This window comes from Camponotus vicinus, unplaced genomic scaffold, assembly GCF_025532165.1.
Source record: "Camponotus vicinus isolate PSW18456_S1 unplaced genomic scaffold, iyCamVici1.0 SCAF_8, whole genome shotgun sequence".
NCBI classification, from domain to species: domain Eukaryota; kingdom Metazoa; phylum Arthropoda; class Insecta; order Hymenoptera; family Formicidae; genus Camponotus; species Camponotus vicinus.
In genome coordinates, this window is record NW_028141980.1 from 17,013,019 (window position 1) to 17,033,454 (window position 20,436).

General features: G+C 33.7%; 1 protein-coding gene across 2 annotated transcripts in view; it reads left to right on the top strand.

Annotated features, from left to right (window-relative positions):
• The first annotated feature begins 16,783 nt into the window (after positions 1-16,783).
• Positions 16,784-20,436, top strand: part of LOC145975813 (uncharacterized) — a 118,555-nt gene continuing 114,902 nt past the window's right edge. Inside the window, exon 1 of one of the 2 annotated variants that reach the window (XM_083106563.1) lies at positions 16,784-16,968. The gene's annotated coding sequence lies outside the window, so the exon portion shown is untranslated. Of the gene's footprint in view, positions 16,969-18,588; positions 18,882-20,436 lie in introns of those variants that run through there. The other variant, XM_083106562.1, reaches the window with a different exon arrangement.

A 20,436-nucleotide genomic window follows, 5' to 3' on the forward strand; every position in this document is an offset into this window, starting at 1 on the left:
AATAAAAATCATATAATTATAATCTTGTAAAGAGAAAAAAAAATTTGATTTTATTATTACTGTTATCATTGATTGTTTTCATAGAAATTATTATGATCAGATTATAAAACGTACGCGAAAAATTTGTTTGTCGAATTGCATTTACATATATATACAATAAATATTTTAAAAATTTATTCTTTTCACCAATATATCCGAAAAAGTTTGACTTCTTTAGAATGCCTTATATTTGTTAAGCAAGACACACTGGTTATACACCTTCGTATAAATTTTACGAAGCATCTTTGCTCACGATGCGAACAAAATGACGCGATTTCTTCCATTTTCTAAAACTCATGAGCTAAGTTTCCGAACGTGTATAAAGAAAAGTTTTCTTATTCCTCGATAATCTCATTAAATACAGCTTCGAGTCGACGGGTAACAATAAATTTCCTTGGCAGTTTCGAAGTGCCGCTTTCCGTTTGCAACGCCATTCACGTTTCCGTCATATGTCAAGTGAGAGATCGTACGAGTCTCTCGTTAACTCTACGCGAGGATGAGTTGCCAGGGATTTTTAAAAAACTACAGAGGCTTACAACTTCTTTATAGCGATTATTACTTTGATGATCTGATACAACTCTTAAGATTTCGAAGAGCGTGAAAAATATCCTTTTTTTTCTCTAAGAGATTTTTTCAACATTCATACAATTAAAATTACTACGAGATCATTAATTTCAATTTTATAATCGTAGTTCTCTCACGATATTGTGCATCGATTTTCATTTATTTGATGAAAGTATAATATTTTTTCGCAAAGTATTGCTCTAAATACTTTTATTAAATTTTTATTAAATTTTTATTATTCCTAGAAATAATATTCCCACAAGAATATATATTTTATTAGCCTTGTATTTGGCTTTATATATTTATATATTATTTTATTATATTATTTATCACATTTATATATATTATTATTTTTATTCTTGTTATTTATAAAAAATATTATTTCTTAATAGTAATTTGACTAAATTTTTGTATATATTATATCAGTTAAAAAAAAAGAGAGAGATATTTGTTCAGCTTTCCCAAAAATCTTTATTCAAGTTTTTAAATTAGCTATTTTGTTTGTCATACGTTGGCGCGCTTTTATATTTAATTTCAGTGGTTAATATTATGGCAGGAATTACAATCTCTTTCGCAACGGAGTGTTAAGTTGTACTAGTTGTCGTAATGAGAGTACGGAAATCAGAAACGACGAGCGAACCGAGGAAACTTAATTCACTGCCAACACGCCGCCAAATCTGAACGACTCCAACTGGATTCGCTGAAGATTTTATCCCTTCCCGAATCCTTGTTCACGAAGGGCGCGTCTTCAGTCTGAGAATGCCACTTGCTCATTCCCTCCTTTGTGGTCTCCTTACTCCAATCTTCTCCACCGTTCATTAGGATTCCCCACGTTTTCCATCTCCTTCACTCTAATCTAGGAAATCTAATTCGAAGGCTTTCAAAGCAATCCTTTAAGCATACATCTGTCTTTTTCTTATCTCGCGGCAGATGTAAAATTTTTATTATTCATGAAACACGTGCTGTCTCGCGAATCGATATAACGAATATGTTATAACTAAAAAAGATCAGATATTTTTTTAATATAGTACAGATAAGTAAATATATATATATATATATGTGTGTGTTCAATATTCTGATCTAAAATCTTCTATCATATTTTTCGCTTTCAACTCTGTTTCAATTTTTTTCGCGTTCATACTGCTCTCTGCCTTTGAGCCTCGAGTTAATCTGAACGCCCTTGTGAAACTTCAGACGATCCTTAAGATTCTACCCTGCCTCTCGCACGTTGCCAGCGAATTAAATTTCGTCCTTGCGCTTTTCCTAACACGGACGTTCCTTTGAGTTCCTACCCTTCGAAGTAAAATTCGTTTACTTATGGGAAGTACGATGAAAAGGCGAGGATAGGTGAGCGACCGGACTGAGAGCAATAAGACGAGAGGACTAAAAAAATCCTTGGCTGATCGAATAAAAAGTAGCCGTCCCTCGGGGAGAACTTGCGGCTTGACGTGACAGGAGAGCAAAAGTGTCAAGGGTCACGGAAAGACACCCGGTATTCAAAGGAGGGACCTTTAACAGCCTCGAGGGTCTTCTCGAGGAACGGCGGCACTAAAAGTCCTTGCCGTGCACAATGCTTTGATAACAGGAAGAAGGAAGGAAGGAAGGAAGAAATGTCTTAAACATCGCAGCAACATTTGCAAAACTTGCAACGGATAACGCGACAAGAAGATTCTGTCCCGTCGAGATGGACGAGAAGAAAAAAAGTTGGTTACAAAATGTTTAATATTGAAAATTAGCGGTTCTGCAAAAAAGACGGCGTCCAATTAAACTTTTCCCGAAGAAAAATGGTCACCGTATTCATTGGGGATCTGAAGCCGCTCGAAAGTTTGATGAAAATCTTGCGGTAGACGTAATCGAGATTATGGCAAATCATTCTCGATCGCAGTCTATGTGAATTTTTTCTTTTCTTCGCAACCTCTTTTAATTCTCGATATAAATGAATATTTTAGCGAACAGCTCATAAATTGAATCTTTTTTATTTATGCCATTTTTCTTCACAATTTTCTTCGTAATGAATAGCATGAGAAAAAGGAACTTAGGTAGATACGATTTATTAGTGTCTGCTTGATTTAAAAATAGTGCTTCTATTTTTTTTACCTAAAGTTTCCCCCCCAAAAGTCCCTCTCCGAGATTTATAATTCCCACCACGATATTTTCATTTGGCGAATATTGACTCTGAGATAATCGAAGAACTCTTGCAGCTATAAAGAAGCGGAGATAATTCCAGAAAATCCTATACATACACAGTGGCAACGTGCTCTATTAGAGCCACTAAATCACGCATGTGAAAAGGTGTAGTTTCATTACAAAGAATTTATAACCCTCGACTTTCCCTTTACCGTTAACTTACGTATACGAAGGGTACCGATTTCTGTGCACAGAGCGATAAAACGATGCTCGCACGACAACGATCTATCTCCGTGGAAGCGTACGAAGAAACATCTCGGCGCAGCCGAGAGTTCTTTATCGTTTTTAATATTTTTCGCCCCCATGGGCGAAACCTCCTACCCTCCCTCTCCTTCTTCCTCACGTCCGCCCGGTAAATCTACAGGGATCGGAGCGAGTTTTCCATCCTTTAGGCTGCGGAGCGGGACTCTGCAAGTGTAAATAGCACCAAGCAAAAGGTGTTAAGCGAGATGAACTGGGATACCGAAGAATATACGAGGTGTCTTTATTTTTTTTCCAACATTCATCTCCGTTTATGTTTTTATGTTTTTCCAATTATAGGAAAAATTTATTGGACATTTCATTTTTGACATTTAAGGTTTTAACATTAACTTGATTAGTTAGATTTTTCATATATTAAAATTTTAGCATTATTCTAGCATGTGTAAATTAAGAAGGAATTGAGATATTGAATGTACAGGGTGTTTCTATTTTTTGCTAATATTTTTCTCTACATTTTTACTCATAATTGTAGGAAAAATTTCTTGGATATTTAATTTCGTTTATGACAATTGAAGTTTTAAAAATAATTTAATTAGCTACGTTTTTCATATATATATAAAATTTTAATATTATTCTTGTGTATGCAAATATTAGATGTTATCGTACGTTATATATTAAATGTTCATCCTTATTTTCGATAATCGATAGATTGTTATAATAAATTGCAGTTAGGAATTTTAGATTAAAATTGAAAATTTGAAACACACAAAAGGATTCACGAAAACTTGGCTAACTTGGTTCTATAATAAATGAATTTTGTTATCCCGTACTCTTTTTTTAATCTGAATATTGATACAGACTATTATTTGGACAATAACATTTCAAGAATCTTTCACTTTATCTTCACATTTGTATCTGTAGCTCTCTTTGCTTTTTTTAAAAAGGAAATTTAAGCTTATAAAGAATAACATTGCAGGATTATTATAATACCTTTTTATATACTTTTGGAACAATTTAACACACTTCCGTCTCCTTCCCAAATCTCCTCACGCTTTTCTTATCCCCCTCTATCTCGAGTCTTTGATGTAATATCTCGCATGGGGTACAAAGAGCCATAAAGATAGACCTGGTGAGAGGCCGAGCATAAAACAGCTACTGCATTTGTGTAGGCGAACAGGACAAACATAAAGTTTCCAGCAATACGGGAGTGTAACAAGAAATGACACGAGGGGAAAAAAAAGGAACCAGGGACAAATAAGTCGCGTCAAGCAAGAAATCGCGTCTCCTCATCTCGCGAGGAGAATCTCTTTTTTCTCGCTTTCCTCCCCCTTCTCACCTATCGTCGTTCCTTCCGCTCTTCTTCCGCTATTCATTTTGCCCCTTTGCCTTCGTTCCCTCCCCCATAGCTTAAGGAAAGTTGCGCAATTTGTTCCTCTTCCTTTCTGATCTTCGACATATAGCTCGCTGTCCCGGAACTCGCGCCATTCCTTTCAACTAAAGATATCGAATATACGAGACAAACGAAGAAAAATGCCGGTTGTTTCAATATCAAGACGCAAATAGTTTTCAACGTGAAAAAGTGATTGAATATCGAAAGCTCGAAAATAACACGAACGAATAAGTGAACGATATTTCTGATAATAAAGTAAATACAAGTCTACGATAATTATTTCATTACTATCATTGCAATTATATATCTGTGTTTGATTTTATTCTCATCAATATTTATATTGCTTATCTTTTCTACGGTATATATTATACATACGGGCGCACCAATTGAAAATGCTAGTAAACCGGAAGTAATATGCGCGTGTTATAATATAATTAATGAAGGCAATAAATTTGTGTTAATGAACTAATTACGATCTGCAATATACCAAATTTTCAAGCGGATACAAGAATGGCGTGTAATTTATTTGTTTGTTCGATAAAATTGAAAAGGACCGGTATCAGGTGCAATAACGAATGCGATAATTATTAAAATTAACGACGAGAAATTATCAAAATTTATCGGTTTTTACAACTACAAATCCAGCGTGTGTGAAATATCCATGACAATGCCGGTTCTTGATACTATGGAACCTTGTGCGATAATCAATATGCAGGACGAGAGCAAAACAAAAAATATAAACAAATATAAAATATATATATATATATATATTTTTATATAACAATTAAGGAAGTGAGAAAAAACATGTTTTTATTTATTACAACTATATATATTCAAAACAGATTAAGAGCCAATTTTAAAAGAAAATTTTTGAAAGAGATGTAAAGAGATTTTTTTTATAAAAAAAGATTTTCTGTTCAGCCTACTCGCTCATGAGCGTTTTTACAATCTTTATTAGACACTCTGTATATGAAAATCTATTTGTAAAACAATTAAGGAAATGAAAAAAGAACATGCGTTTTTCTATTACAATTATACATCATCAAAACAGATTAAGAGACAATCTTGCAAGAAAATTTTTTGGAAAATATATCTTAAATCTTATCTTAGTTTTAAATGAATTTTTGTAACAGAAATCTCATCTTGCATTATGTTTTCTAGATCTTATTAACAATTTTTATCTAAAAAAATATTGAACAATTAGTATAAGTTATTTAAATTTAACATAAGTTTTATAATATAATTTAAGATATAAAATTATTACTATTTATATCATTTTCTTTAATTCCAAAAACACAATATATATATTTTATCTTTATGAGAAAATAGTTATAGCATATGATACCAGACTGCAGATGTATTTCACACAAACACACAATCATATATTGTCCGCAAAGTTTTGTATGGTTAAATAATTGTATAAAATTTTATATCATATATTATTATCAATTGTGTTTTTAAATTTCTTAATATATATTTTCATTTATTAAATAAATTTATTAAGAGGTTTTAAATTCATAATATTTTTTTTTCTCATTTATATTTTTTCTTATTTAATTCATAAATATATATATTTTAGCTTCTTTTACAACAAAAAATCTTGACAGAATCACTTATCTTGATAATCTTAGTCTTGACAATTAAAAATCTTACCTTGATCTTGTCTTGAATTTTAAAACAAGGCAAGACATTGTCAAGACTAATCTCATACAACCCTAATAAAAAATACTGCTCGGATGTAACCCGGGAAAATGACATGCTTGCTGACGGCCTTTACAGAATGCGGTAGACCCAATCGATCAATAAGAGCGACATTAGCGATAGCGTTTCATCATGGGAGCAAGGGAAGAGGAGAGACCACCGGATAAATCGGCAGTAAACGGTCGGTGTGCGCGATTTATTCAGTCCGTTCCGGAGCTGAGAGCTGAAAAGAGGCGTTTCCGAGTGGCGATAACGAATGGGATAATAATTGAAATTAGATGGCGGAGAAGGGCTAATACGCTCGCGCGCCGAGAGCTCGAGTTCGTCGAGCCGGCAATTAAATCCCTGACGTATCGCGACCGCGATCTCCGCCTTAAGCCCGTACCGTCATCCGTGATGGAACGCGCGGCCCTTTTACCGCAAAACGGCCCTCGCTGAATTCGCCTGCACATGAATTACGCACTTGGCACGCTCGCGTAGAGAGATCGTCTCGCTAGTCTTGTAAGAAACAGTGCCGCCAGTCGTCGAGTCCGCTGCACGCTGCTTTCGCGAGGTATGTATGATTGTGACGGTGAGACTGGGGAGAAAAGGGGGGCTATATATGTATAACCCAGCTTGAGAAATACGTAGCTTTGCAACGTCGAGCTTTTATTTTATTTTATGAAATACGGCAAGCAGCTGCAACTCCTTATTAATTGCTAATGAAATTGTAGTGCCCTTCTGTTCCGAGTAAATTCTAGGTCTCATGTTAGCCTGTGAAATATTCAGCCAGTAACTACAATCCACGAATTGTTAATAGGTACTGTTACACGTATATATTTTTGCAATAATAACTTTTTGTGAAATTTCTGTAAAAAAATAAAGTACATGTTAAATGCATGTTGAGCTTGCACCCTTTCTCCAATCAGCACTTCTAAGAAAAACGAATCAATACAGCAACGATTTGATTTTACTTTTTGTAAAAAAAAATTTCAAAGATAATTAATTTCAAGATTAATTGAATCTAATTTATAATTTATTTTTCTCAAACTTGAGATTAATTAATAAAAGGGTGTTTGTTAGGAAGAGTATAAATCTTCGTAAAATCTGCAAGTAACGACGTGAGGACGAAGAACGTGATTCTCGTGAACTCTCAACCCAAATGTGTATGCCAAGTACATTCAATAAAGTGCTCCACTTATTCATTCATCTGGCATCAAATAGTATTTCCATCGATGATCACGTCGCTATCAGGACCGTTCGGGAAAAAGAGGAGAATGGAGGAGACCAAGAGATATCGATAGAGAGCGAAATAAGTTGGTGACAAAGTGGGAAAGACGAGGAGAGCGAGCAGTGCTTCTCTGAAACGATAGGCATCTTCAGACAGTCTGCGATGAACTACCCTTAACCGTATTCAACCCCTCGATCCTTCGGGTAATAAACGACTGTCTAAAGCGCATAAAGAGCGGATTCGAAGATCTTTACCGTGTCCCTCTGACAAACGGCCTGGTACTCAAGCGCCGATCTTCGTCAAGATTGCAGCCCGATCGCTCGTCTTTCATTTCACTTTGGACGTCTCTCGGCAATTTTGAATTCGTATATATAGCGTACATCCTGCTCAGCGATATACTAAAGATCAGTTATGAATTTTTTAATTAATTAAGAATCGATTTCTCGTTGGTGGAATTTTTAGGAGACGACACAATTTATCTTTTCTACAAATATCTATTTACTTGCTCAATTTGTGTACCCATCTTTAAAAAATAGATTTCTATTTTAATGATTATAATACATCACGCTAAGATATGTTTCAAATTGACATTTGAAAAGTTATAGTTATCTTTTACCGAAACTACCGAAAGAAAATATCTTAATAATATTAATAATTTGGCACGTCAATTTTGCAACGTAATTCAGCTTCGTCTTCCGCTCTTGGAATTGCGCTCATCCTGCTGCTCAATCACTTTCAATCTTTCAGCAATTTCAAATAATAAACGGATCAGCGCGGAAAGTACGCGACTGCAACTACTTGACAAATGATACCCGGCGACCATTTCCGATTCCTCTTCATCACGATGACGTCCGTATATAGATACTTTGTTTCACTCGCATCGCGTTGGCGTACACTCACGACCAAGTAATTCCCGGCGTGAAATTTTGCCCTCGTCGAAAGAGAATCCCCGCGATGCTCCTTAGCGTGCTCTTTCAACTCGCCCCTCTCGTAATTACACATCTGTCTTAATTCATATCATAATCCTTATTCCTCACTTCGCCGTATTTTATGACGGGGCCCATTATGATCTTCGTGGAATTAGTCTCGTTATATGCGTGACATCGTAAGAATGAATTTCATAACGAAACTTGCACGAACATCACAATAGACTCTGCAAAACAAATATGTACATATATATGTATGTGTGTGTGTATGAACAAATATTAATATTATATTGATATTACTAACATTTGCTTTCGAAAAAATTAAACACTTTGTTTTTTTTAAAATTGACATTCGAATACGACTGATAAAACTGATGTGTAAAATATTTCATAAAAATTTATAAACCAAGTAGATAAAAAAATAATATCGATTATAGATAAAAAAATTGATTTTCACAATTGAAGAGGAAAACTAATATTTTTCAACAATTAGTATAACTAAATTTTCGCCAAATAAAATTTTGTCGCTCTTAAATCAAGAAAAAATTAAAAAAGTTTCCTGTCTTTCTAAAAAAAAAATCATCATGTATAAACCTAGATTTCACCAAATTGTAAAACTCGTTTGACACTCATCGAGCTACATGCATGACGATTGTGAAAAATGAATTAAATTTTCTCTAATTTCCATTAGTGTTAAAGGTAAGAGTACGAACGTTCGCGATTCATTATTATACTCTCTGGCATTTTCCCGTAGTCTGTCGCATCTGTGGACCAATATTGCCTGTTTTTGAAGTCACACAAATAGATGCATATCGATTTCGTTCGACTTTCAATATCTATTCCTCGAACGTTTACCCTCCACGGCAGTATCGAGTAGTGTAACCTCAGTTAGTGTACTAGTGCAACCTCATCTGTTACTACCATAGTTTTTCTCTCTTCCTCTCTTGACTTTTTCCCGCAGATTCCCCAGGATTTCGGCACAAAATCAGTGCCCTTGTTTCATCGAGATTTCACCAGTCGATATCGCCCGCCTGTCTACCCTCACATCCACTTACTGATCATCTCTTTGCTCCCTTCTATAGATCTTTATCTCTCTCGAAGAGGGAACATTAGCTCGCGTTCGATGCTTTATCAAGCAACTAAGTAGTAGTGTCACAAGATTTTCGAGCAACTCAACTCTCGAAATTAACTTTAGTAATATTAGACGTAAAATATCCATTATTTTATATTAACTATCTATTCTTTGTAAGAAAAGCTTTGAACTTATTATAAATAATTTTGAAATGCACACTATTCTATCTATTATTCAATTATAAATATTTAATATTTATATTTAATTTTTATTGGCCCTACTGAATTTATTCATTAAATATCGTTTCTATTGTTAAATGTTATTTATTTTTTGTTAATAACCTTATATAATTGTAATTATAAATTTGTTATATATTATAAGCGTCCACTGTGATGTATCTTTCTTACTCTTTTTTTTATTTTATTCTAAGGGAATTTTCTTTCCATTTATTTCTAATAAATAAATAAAGAAAAATATTTCCTATTTATTATATTTTCATAAAATTAGATTTCCATATTTTTTAATTATTACCAAGAGTTCTGTGATTATAAATTTCTCGCGTTGCAAAACAGATTTTTTCCCTTCAAAATTATACAACCTATCAATTACATCTTGTCTCGGCTATCAATTACATTTTGTCGCATCGCGTAAATTGCGACGTAATAATTTCTCGGCAATTTATTTGCGTACGCACGTTACGTTGTCGGCGGAAGTGCTTCCCTCCTTCCCCCTTTCTCACCCTCGTAAAGGTTAACTCGTCTACAGTATTCCCAAACTTTGCATACTAATTAACCGCGCGTTTATCTGCTCCCGGTATCTGGTACTCGAGGGGCCTCTTCCGTTCAGGGGGACGATTCTACTTTTTGTTTTCCATCTCCCCTTCCTGCAATTCCTCGCGTACGCTGATTAAATATTCTTTTATCTCTCGTTTTTAGTCGGTTTTATCGACAAGTGCAAGCGCCCGCGACGATGTTATTACGACGCTTTCGCTCCTGTTAAAACTTCGCGTAATGACGTGTCGACCTTTCTGTTCATTGCAATGAGCTTTTATGTTGGAGTAAGCCGATACATTTTCGATATGGCTACGATTGTGATTGCATAAAGTTTCAGCTCAATTCTCCGCTCGTCCCTGTACGTGTGTGATTATTTTTTACATTTGAATATTTATATTTATATATATATATATATATATATATATATATATATGCGAGAGAATTTGAAATATACTATATATTTACGATTAATACTTTTTATTTAATATTTTTTATGGATAGTAACTTCAATATTCTATACATTTTTTAAATGTATTTAGATAAACTTTCAATTTTTTACGTATATATATATATATATATGTGTGTGTGTGTGTGTGTGTGTATAATTCTTTAATAGGATTTTGTTATAATTTTACGTGTAATTATATAAGCGGATGGTCGAAACCTTTTAAAAAATTAATTGCCGCAGCGTATAGATAGGGATCTCCATAAAAAACTCTCTAATGGAAAAAATAAGCCCGCGCATTGACGTGTCAAGTAATAAATCAATGATAAAATTGAGGTCGGGTCAATAAACTCGCCCCGAAAAATGTAATTTGGCATTTCTCTCTCTCTCTCTCTCTCTCTCTCTCTCTCTCTCTCTCTCTCTCTTTCTTTCTGCAATCGCAGTTTCTCGCTATACATATCCAATAATTATATTACACATAAAAAATTTAATTATCGCAACGAAGAAAAAAAAATATTAAATTAGCTTTGCTATTATTTTCTAATCTTACATCTTCTCGTCTGATCTTTTCATTTTTGCTTTTTCCTTGAACGTGTTTGTTCTCATAATCTATATCTAATTCATGAATCTGCAGAGTTCAAACAAAAAAGAACTCGATTCTGAAAATTTTCTCATCCTACGCTCCTTCATGATTAATATATATTGGAATTAAATAAATAATATACATAGCATTTTAAAATAAGTTATAGATATTAACAATCTAATAAACCGTCAGAATCGATATACCGACACACAAACATACATATTCGCTCTTAAATTATAAATAAATTTTCAATATTTTTTAATTTAACATTTTTTAATTATTTAATTTTATATAGTATTATTTAATTTAATATTTTTTCATAGCAGTCAAGTAATAAACTTGTTAATAAATTTACATGTTTAATTCTTAGTTCTCTGTATGTGGATTGTGCTCGCGTGGTGTTATATGTTATATTAAATCTCGTAGACGAACTTTAATAATAATTAACTGTTAATTATAATTCTTCCAAGTCAAATAATAAAACATTTAATATTAATGTTATATAAATATTTGAAATAAAAGAACAAAATCAACGATTAAATATTGAAAAAATATTATAGTATACTAGTAAAATATGTAAATAATTCATATAAAAGTAAATAAAATATTAATGTACAATAAATAGTACAACAGAATCATATGTGCATATATGCATTATATAAACAATTTTGCAATAACACAGCAACTGCCAGTTCAGTTAATTAATTAACCTGTTTAAGAAGAGAGAAGGAGCTAAAGCTAGAGTAGTAGATCTCTGAAAAAAAAAATCGTCTCCACATACGTAAGACCCTTTTGCGCGAAAGGAAAACTTTTGTTTCGTACCGCTCGCGACTTACTCTTACCGCGACTGCTAATTAGCGATCTCGTTATCTTCACGGGTAATTGCGCGCGACATTTGTACGGTAAACGAGATTCGATGGCGCCCCGTCGTTTTCCCGCCATTTGATTTCCCGCCTTCGACGTGGCCCCATTGTCTCCGTTAAGTGCCCGGGGCAAAAGTAATTGGTCGCGCATCGAATGAGCCGGAACGCTTTCGATAGCGTTTATCGACGCTGAACATGCGAGCGAATTGCTAACGCGCGCGAATACACGGCGGTTTCGTCGGCAGGCTGCGAGAAAAAAAGAAAAAAGAAAGAACATGACCGACGACAGTATCCTCAGGAGGGTCGCTCGTTCGCGCAGAGTGTGATTTGCATCCCTCTCTGCATTTTTACAAAAGAAGGGAATTAAAAGAAATGCCAATTTATAGATCGAAATTTTGCGAGAGAACAATATCGATTGTAAATTGCATTGTGTGTTGGAAAAGAGGATCGTATGGCTCAAAAGAGTATTCATAAAGACATTTAAACGCAATAATTTGTAATAAATGAAAAAGAAAAATTCGAATAAAATCCGATAAAATCGATCGGGTAATCAGCTCGTGATCCGTTTCGCGTTAAAATGACAGATAGCATAATTTCCCGCAGTATATTATATATATTTCGCGAAAATTCCCTCGAATTTCGACAATTTTTTTTACAAAAGCCAAAAACCGCGGGTTGACGATTTAGAGGTAGTTCACAGAACATTCTCGCGCGAGTTTGCTAATCGGTCGAGCAATAAAAAACGGCGGAGGTAAAACCGGACCGGAAAGGGACCGGAGATGGTGGAAAAACGCGCGGCGGGAAGTCACTGAAGGATTCTTGCAATTACGAGAGTTTAGCGGCGCGAAAAGTGCGCGCGTGTTAGTAGCAGTACTCGAAGTACATATTTGAACGCGAGGGTGAAATGAGGGACTGCACCCGACCGGGAGAATGTTTCTCTCCCTCCCCAAATTCCACGTTTTCGCGCGTTCTCGCCATCGTCGACGTATCATGGGCCAGCGACGTAAATTAAAAACTTCGGTTACTCGCTTTTCTTTGATTTTTCTGCGGAATTCTTTCCTTTTCGTTTTACATCCACCTGCCTGCGACGAGAACGCGATGCAAGGTGTAAAATTGAAGAAAAATCGGCGGACGTAAATTCCTTCAGAGAATTTTTCGAATAAACACGTAGCTTTACATGCGCGAATTTTTAAGTCGCGAATTTATATATATTATATATATATTATTTATATATATTATATATATTATATATATATTATTTATATATATTATATATATATATATATATATATATATTTAAATATTTTATATTTATTTTATATTTATTTTATATATTTATATATATTATTTATATATATTATATATATTATTCTTAAAAAAATAATATATTTTATATATTAATTTTTTATAACGGTTAAATTATTAGTCGTATTTCATACATTAATTCCTTTTAATTCATTATTGCATTCTTGTTAGTCGCGAATTAATTATCAAAGATTGTTCTCTTCATCGTGCACAATGGTTCGTAAGTTAATACCCTTGTGATTGTTATCGTACGATTTTTTCTTTCTTATTTTAATTTTTTATTTCTTAATGTATGCAAATGATGTTGAAACACAAAACATATCGCTTTAAAGTTATGTAGCTTATCTGCAAGTCGAAACTTGTACGATACTTGTTGTAGATGCTCGATACATAGCGCAATAACTTTGCAGTCAGGTCGTGTACATGCATATTCAAATCTGGGCAAAAGCGTTACATTGCTCTTTCTCTTTAACAGTTCATTTCTTTTAAGAGTCTTAAATTATTTTTCTCTAAAAATAATACTAGAAGTATTCTGAATATTTGACAATTTTACATATATTTATTATTTCATATATACATATATACTATCGATTAAAAGTATTGCATCACTTATAGAAACAAGAAAGTCATTACTTTATTGGACAAAAATATATACAAGAAAATAACAAAATTATGTATTTTATTACTATTATTTTATTTATTCACTTTTCTTTAATATCGCAAAAATTATAACAAATAATAATAGAAATATTAAATTTTTGATTCTTCAAAAAAATATATAACTGCTCGCTGCAAATTGTATTTATTCTTAAAAATAACTATGTATTTTCTTTACGCCTACTAATTTCAAAAATATTGAGGCAAGATAATTAAAAAATTTATATTTTACGAAATATCTTGTAGCTTATGTAAAATTGTCAAATAAAAATATAAAAAAATATCTCGTAAATTATATATATATTTAATTTTTGCCCTATTTCTACCCTTTTATACTATATGTTTAAGTGCATTGTAGACTCTCGTTAACGCTAGCGAGAAAAGATGGAGAACTATTAGTCAATAGTAATTGGCTGTCCCGTTTCATTGCCTTTCCGTTTCCATTCGCCTAATATTTCCCGACGCGTGGCTGCGGCAAACATAATATCCGCGTGGGCTTCGAAAAAGGATAAAGTACTTACCCCGATTTGCGGCATGGCCGGCTGGATTAATCGTCGTGCGTGGACGTAGCAACATGGGTGCAATGGCAGGGAAGACGACGTCGCAGTAAACCCCGGGTGATTTGCAGGTTTTGCATCGGAGTGCGGCGCGAATTGTTTTAATCCGCTACGCGAGTGGGAAGACACAGTCTTGAAAACCGCACCGCGTTGCACGACAGGGACGATCATCGCCGTGACATATCGCCGGCTTATTCATTTGCATATTACAACTAGCCTTCTACGGTTGTAATCGCGGTAAACATAATGGCGCACCTGCAAAACGCAACAAAGTGCACATGGTTATAAATTATTTAGCTAAACTTGATGTAGTACCCGATAAAAGAGATAGACTGTGTAAGCACGAGTGGATACATATAATATACATATGGATAGAGAAAGAGAGAAATTATATGAATTTAATTATTTAAATGTTTTTTCATTATATTATAATTATTTAATTATTTATACATAAACTTATAAAGTCTCTTGTGTTTCTTTCTCTTTTTCTCCAAGCGCTACAATTCAAGACACAACTTTTTCAAATGATATATTGCAATTAAACAAAAAATATTAACATTTAACATTAATTCATGTAATTCTCCGTTTCGCTTTACATGGATTTAAAACGATATGGAATATGCATTTTGTCAGAAAATCTATAAATAAAAGTTACCTCGAGAGATTTATCAATTCAAATATTTAACATATAATAATTAGCGAAATATTAATTAACACAGTATGATACATACCTAAGTCAATGACCTTTTCGCATCATGTTATCGATCAGAATATCGATTCCCGCGTAAAGTAACATGACGTAACGTGACGTAGCGTGACGTAACGTCTTCTTCCCTGCAAAGGATGCACAGAGGCGAATTAATAATTTTCACATAGTCCTTCGTTTCTCTTTATATATGTTTGAAATGATATAAAAGTACGCAAATTTATCAAAAAAAGTTACATATATACAATAAAGTAATTACCTCGAGAAGTTGCTCGTATTAATTCAAATATGCAACTGTTTCGATACGCACTCGAATTATATCCTTTATGTTGACATAAGAAAATCGAATTCTGCCTAAAGTAGCGTGACGTAACGGCTTCTTTCCTGCACAAAAATGCGAATTAGTAATTTTCACGTAATCTTTCGTTTCTCTGTATGTGATTAAAACGATATAAAAGCACGTCATTTGCTACAAAGATCTTTATATAATAGTTACCTCGAAAAGTTTAGTTCATATTAATTCGAATATGCAATTGTTTCGACGTACAATTGACGCGCAACGATCGGTGAAAATAATTAATACAACGCGATGCGTACTTAAAGTGCGTCCTTGCGCCATGTTGGCGTAAGAATGTCGAATTCCGCGTGACGTAACGTGACGTAACGTGACGTAGCGTTACGTAACGCCTTCTCTCCTACACAAGAATGTGCGAAGACAAATTTTCCCGTACTTCATTTCTCCATACGATTAAAACGGCATGAAAACACGCTATTTGTTAAAAAGATCTTTATATAATGATTACCTTGAGAAGTTTAGTTCGCGTTAATTCAAATGCAATCGCTTCGATGTACAATTGACGTGTACGATCGGCGAAAATAATTCATGAGACGCGTACTTGAAACACGTCCTCGCGCCATGTTGGCGTAAGAATATCTAATCTCGCGTGAAGTTGTGCGACATATGACGTAATGTGACGTCGTGTGACGTCGCTCCCTCTCTCCGCGCGAAAGCTCCCCGCGGAGGGGGGGCAAAATAGTCCCCAGTCCTTTCCTTCGTCGCGGTTTTATTCGGTAAAAATGAATAATATTGCGTGAATTGAACGCGAGTGAGTGTCGACTCGAGTATCGCGCGAATGTCACAAGACGTCAACATCGAAAGTGAGTATCGCGAACGTATTGAATTGTTGATGAGCTCCGAAATATTCCGAAGTATTCCAAGTATTTTTATTTTTTTACACCCTACCATTGTGTCTCGCGTTCTCGACTTTCCATATATTATAAATAATACACATATCATTGTGTATTATTATATGTTATATTATATATTATATTATACGTACGCACCGTTAAAGTTGTTATTATCGCGACGAATCACCGAAGGATCAACATGTGTAACCTTCAACAGGGATGACTAAACAAGCACGTACATTATTGCCATATTAGTTGTACTTTGACATTCCTGTGGTACTCTTCGTTTCCGCATAATTTTTACGCGTGAATTAATATCGTGAGTGCCGAATATATTAATATTATCAGTCATGTATAACGGGAGTATCGAATCGAGTGTCGCGTGATCTATATAATATAAATATGTATAAATCGCGCGTACGTAAATGTCGGGAGTGTCGAATAATTGCGAGCGATTATATAATTTGCTACAATCGTATAAAATCGCGAGTGTCGAAACCAGTGTACCTAAGGATTATTATTCTTCGCAATCATCCCAGATTATCGAGCAATATGTCGAGAGATAGATTTTCGAGAGGTCTTCGCATCGTTATTAATTGAGGTAAGAATTTATATTATACTAATATAAATATCATATATCTCTCTTTTTTCCCTCTGATAATAATTTTTAGCTAAAACATTTCTTAAATCAGAAATGTTTTAAATGCTAACTGCTCGTTATAAATTGTATTTATTCTTAAAAATAAATAAATCAAGACATATTTCGTAAAATATTAATTTTTTAATTATCTTGTCTCAATACTTTTACACAGAAAAAAAGGACATGCTTGTTTTGAAAATATATTTAGTTTTAACATGGAAATCTTGAAATGAGATTATATTGAGTTAATTAAAGAAAAATATATAATTGCTTGAATAATTGCTTACTTGAATGAAGCCATTTTATATAGGTTAATCAAGAAAAATATATTCTTATGATTTAAGATTTAATTTTCTTGAATGGAAAGGAAACAACGTTAGATAGAAAATAACATTTTTAAATCAAAGATTATATTTTCTTAAAGTAGAATTAAATAATTATATATTCTTGAGGACAATTAAAATATTAAAATAAGACTATAATATTGTTGAAATTTGAAATTATTAAATTCTTCTAAGAAGATAAAGAGATAAGATTATAAATCGTTAGTTTAAGTATATAAGTTTTGATTTGACACTTATTTTCTTTCTATGTATGCACAAAATAATAGGAGAAAACAATAGGTGTAAAGAAAATAGCTAACTAATAAAATAACTGAGTATTTTCTTTATTTCCTTATTGATTTCTCCCATTATTTTATGCATAAAAGTATTGAATCAAAATAATTAAAAAATTAATATTTTACGAAATATCTCGTAGTTTATGTAAAATTGTCAAATGAAAATTTATAAAAAATATCTCGTAAATTATACATATATTTAATTTTTGGCCTATTCCTACTCTTACAACTTTTAATACCGAATATTGCGAAAATCGATTTATATAAAAAAATTGGGGGGATGGTTATTTATAAATATATAAATATATATTATTTATAAATATTTATAAATATATATTTAAAAATAATCTAAATTTATCTTTATCTTTATAAATTTATCTTATATAAATATATATTTAAAAATAATCTAAATTTATCTTTATGACATTGAAAAATGACCATAGTTAAAATTCAAGATTATCAACTTTATCCTTTCTCGAAAAAGATAAATCTTGTCTGAAACATATTTTATACTACGTTTAAGTTTCATAAAACGAAACATTTTGTAATACTTTTTTTGAAGTATCTTATACATAAAATAGCGAATGTCAATTTTTAATTTGAATCGGTCGTCAATTTTGCGTATCCGTAGCAGCGTGTATGTATGGTAAAGACAGACATACGATAACATATCGATCTCTGAGAAACGTCACAGGATCTCTCCTTCGCGCTCCGCTCTCGCGTCTGGCATGCACGGGCTCTTATCACTGTCACTTTCCGGCCGAGCGACCGACTTTCTCCCTTGCTGGTGGCCGCTCGCTCACCCCCGCCAAGGGAGGGGGCGAGGGGGTGACCAATCGGCGCGTCCCTTTAGCGCCGCAGCGTGGCGCGGCGTCACGGCCGGTGCGGCGCATGCGTGCGTCGTATATCTATAAGGGTAGCTACCCTCGGCGAGGCCGGTCAGTTCTCGCCCGTCCGGGAAATCGGGCCGTTGTTATCGCGATCGCGTGACATTTCTCGTGCGTCGCGTTTCGTCCAAACCGACAGCATCAACACGCGTCTCGTCGCCGCTGATGAGAAATAAAGTCCGCGATGCCGATCGTGGCTTAGAAACTCCGTCTCCGGACGGGGGAGGTTTATACGAGACACGTGTACGTTTACGGGACACCGTGGGGTATCGCTTATGCCAGTAGAGGGTCGTACATCGGTCTCGCTCTGGTGATTACTGATTACTGGGTAAAAGTGTTCTCGTCGTGGGAGTAGTGACGAATACACAGTAAGGATCACGAAAATGCGATCGATCTGTGCCTTGCTCGTCCGAGAAACCTTCCGACGAATCCTGAAGAGAACTGTCATTATCCTGCGGATACGCCGGGCGCAAAAAGAGCCACGTCCTTCCACCGGATAACGAGGGTTGGTTAATTCGCGTGTCGATTTGATCGCCTCGGCATCGATCGACGATGCTGATCAATTTGAATGTCGATTGACTCGCGATAATTTTATCATACTTTCCGCGATGCCAAACAAGCAGGGATGACATTGATCAACAACAGCAATCAATTCTTTAATTACATAATCGTATATTGTCCGGTGATGATAGCTTACAGCGATATCAGTAAATGAAATATTGACCGACACGAGTAAACGTGTGTGATTCAATCGTCACATATTAACCGACGAATACGTTGATCTAGCAAAATCACCTGACGATTCATTTGTCAGAAGTATGGAGCAATATTAAGTGAGAGGATGCGAGAGAGTTAATCGACGTCGGACGAATTTAATTGTTCTCCATTGCTGATTGCAACATCGATCGACCGAAATCCTACGGCAATTAGATTTCCAGTGAGATTACAAGTTAGTGTCGTATTCGCGGAGATAAAATTTGTTAACAACGACAACGTAATTAATTATCGCTTGAGAGTAAAATCTATCTGCATTAACTAAAGACTTCTAACTAGTTAAACGAAATAGGAAATTAAAAGGAATGCTTCTATCTTTCAATTCGACTTTCGTCAATTGACAATTGTGTTGATGGATCGTATCGTTAAAAGTCGCTTCTACTGTTAGAATTGATTGTAATTTAATTTGTTCTTTTATTTTTCCTCAAGACATACACGGCAAGATCAAAAGTATTGCATCGTTTACAGAAACATGAAAATCTATGATGAACAAAAACTTTTAAAAAGTATATAAATATTGACAAATTATATTTTATGCTTTCGTAATTTTATGAACACGAGTTAAAAAAAGATAAGAAAATTTGTTCACTTACTTGCATTTTCCTTTTTTTTTGATGAGATAACACAATGCTTTTGATCGATACTGTATAAATAGAAATAATAACTGACGTAAACTTTAATTATATTTATAACTAATGCTTTTAAAAACACGCTGTGTAAAAGTTAGTTTTGAATATCGTGAAGCAACACAAATAAGTAATATATGTAGATAACAATGTTGCAAAAAAATCTACATGAACCTCGATGAATTTGATTGCATGAAAATATCAAATTATTTTTAAATATAATTATAAATGGTAAGTGTCAAGATTATTTATCATGTGATAATTAATGAGAAATAATAATTGATAACAGTTGTTGCTCGTTCAAAACACATTCCCTTTAACAAGAACGTGTTATAACATTAGTTGTATCGATAGAGTTTTAGCAATGCAATCATGAAAATTTTAATTAAAATTATAAGCATATTTAATTAACCGATAACCGTTTAGTAATTAACGTAAGTATATATATATATATATATATATATATATATATATATATATATATCATAGATATATAGATTGCGCGAGTAAAATTTATTTTAAT